At 54.8% G+C, this 2533-nt stretch overlaps 1 non-coding gene across 1 annotated transcript; it reads right to left on the bottom strand.

Moving 5' to 3' along the window:
* Window positions 1-2171: 2171 nt before the first annotated feature.
* TRNAS-UGA (transfer RNA serine (anticodon UGA)) lies at window positions 2172-2254 on the bottom strand. Its single transcript has one exon. It is a non-coding gene; the product is annotated as a tRNA-Ser (tRNA).
* Window positions 2255-2533: the final 279 nt, after the last annotated feature.

The following is a 2533-nucleotide window of genomic DNA, read 5'->3' on the forward strand; positions in this document are numbered from 1 at the left end:
CAGAAATTCATTATCTGTTGCTCTTCCTACCCCTGACTTTACCGTGGAAATTTGCCAGTATATCGTTGTTGATTTCTGAGCGACCACGTGATTTTACTTTGCTTCTCTCCGGTCTTGAAAGATGACCATCGGTCTCGGAGACCACGCCTCTAAAGCAATTCATTTCTTACGTGTGCTAATACAGCACCGGGGCTGGAGCACTCCATCTTTCTGAATCGTTCTTCGCGTCCCTCCCCCCATTTTCTTTTTTTTTTTTTTTTTTTTTTTTTTTTGAGGCTGGGGTTAAGTGACTTGCCCAGGATCACACAGCTAGGAAGTGTAAGTGTCTGAGATCAAATTTGAACTCGGGTCCTCCTAAATTCAGGGCTGGTGCTCTCTCCACTGCGCCACCTAGCTGCCCCCCCCCCCCCCATTTTCTTTTTAGGTTCATTAGAAAAATAACCCTCTAACCATTTCCTCCAAGATGGCTTCCACCAAGCGTCCGGGTCGCCACTTCCTACTTTGTTTCCAAGTTGGAGTTGGATTTTCCCCGTTATATAAAGTCACTGTTGGGTCTTCAGTTATCTCGCTAACTCTCCCATGCGGCCTCCTCTGAGGTGGCAGTGTCCCAGCCTCGAGGCCTCATCACTGTCCCGGCAGGTCCAGCTTGGAGGATCGGCCAGGGACGGTGTCCATGGTACAAAGCTTGCCTAGGCAGAACAGTGAGCCTTGGGGTCTTATAATGTGGACATCAGGTGTGGCAGAAGGTCGTTGAAGTTACGGTTAAAAATCCAATTTTACTACGGGGTGGTCCCCACAGGTCACTTCCTCTATACAAGGCACAGATGGAACCACATCGGCTCTGTGCTCACAAACTGGACTCTAACCTGGGGCTCCCAGACCCCGTGGTAGATGAAATCCTTCCTAGAATCATAGTTTTAAATCATAAAATTACAAGGGGAACCGATTGAAACCCAGTTATCAAAAATATTTTTAAAAAACCTAACAAGTTGGGGCAACTAGGGGGCGCAGTGGAGAGAGCACCAGCCCTGAATTCAGGAGGACCCGAGTTCAAATCTGATCTCAGACACTTAATACTTCCTAGCTGTGTGACCCTGGGCAAGTCACTTAATCCCAGCCTCAGGGAAAAATAAATAAATACATTAATTAAAAACCTAACTCTGGGATCAGTTATAAACTTCTTAGTTTGGCATCCAGGGCTCGCCGTGAGTGGCTACCGTGTCTCTCCCACGTGTTTCTTCTCTCCACCCAACACTAAGGGAATTCCGTGACTCCGGGGCACTTCCTGGCCGAGGTCACGGGGTCAGCGGCCCATGGGCCCAGAACGTCTCCCTTGGGGAGACTCCTGACCATGTGAAGGCACTAACCCTTCCTGGAGTTCCCGCCTTCTCGGCTCCCCAATTTCTCAAACGCTCCAATAAGGAGGGGACTTTCTGAATGCCCCGTCCCGCGTCCGTTCACTATTTGCCCTTCAATCCCTGATCAGGCGGGAGTGGGGAGGAGAGCCTGGGGGACACTTTCAGGGACGTGACAGGGGGCGGCTTTCGAAAGCGGCCGCGCTGGGAGCTGGGAGCTCACCGCCGCTGACCAGTAGATGGGGCCGCCCTGGGAGAGGGGTGCACACGTGGGGGGCCGGGGGGCTCCCCAACACTTAGAGATCTCTGAAAGGGCCCGGGGGGGGCCCAGGGGGCTTCTCCCCGCCTTGGACTTCTCTTACTTTCTAGGTAAAGGAGCCAGGGGCTTTTGAGCCTGAACCCACCGGTATCTCCCTGGAGCCCACTCTGGGGCCCTTCCGGTCGTACACCGGGGAGGGCGCCCAGCAGGTCCTCAGGGAGGGTGCGAATGAGCAGGGCGCGTGCATCCGTCTCCCCGCGGGGCAAGGAATCCATTTTGAAGATCTCCTCGCCGGGGCCTGTTTGGACAATGTGAAAGGGTTAGAAGAGGCGAACTCCGGCTTCTCATTCCAAAATCTGGGGAAGCTCCGGGTTGCCTCGGGCCAGCGCTTCCCAAGCTCGCGCCTCAGTTTCCTCATCTGTAAAACGAGGCGATTTCTGAGGTCGCAGAGGCTGCCCTCATTGCTCTTGCTGGGACCCGGAGGAGCTGTTAAGGACTGAAATCCATAAAGAGTTGCAGCAGGAAAAGTCGCTAAAATACGAAGCTCCCGCTCCACCCGCAGCGAGCAGGGTTCGGAACCTGCGCGGGGAGACCCCATTGGATTTCAAGTCCAACGCCTTAACCACTCGGCCATCGCTGCTGTCGGGAACCGAAGCGGGCGGGGACGCCTTAGAGTACTTGCCAATGCGGACGCACGCCGCCTGTTGCGGGGCGGGGCCCTCGAATCTCCCCGGGGAGCGGCCGGGAAAGCGAGGCGCCTGCGCAGGGTGATGTCACACAGAGGAGACTTCCGGGAGGGGCTCCGGGCTCTTGGACTTTTAGTGACCCGCCCGAGCGCCTATCGAAGTCGGCACTGAAGTTGTGAAACAATTAGTCTTTCTTCCTCTGGGATGCATCCCCGCCCGCTCCAGAATTCTTG

This window comes from Sminthopsis crassicaudata, chromosome 2, assembly GCF_048593235.1.
Source record: "Sminthopsis crassicaudata isolate SCR6 chromosome 2, ASM4859323v1, whole genome shotgun sequence".
NCBI classification, from domain to species: Eukaryota; Metazoa; Chordata; class Mammalia; order Dasyuromorphia; family Dasyuridae; genus Sminthopsis; species Sminthopsis crassicaudata.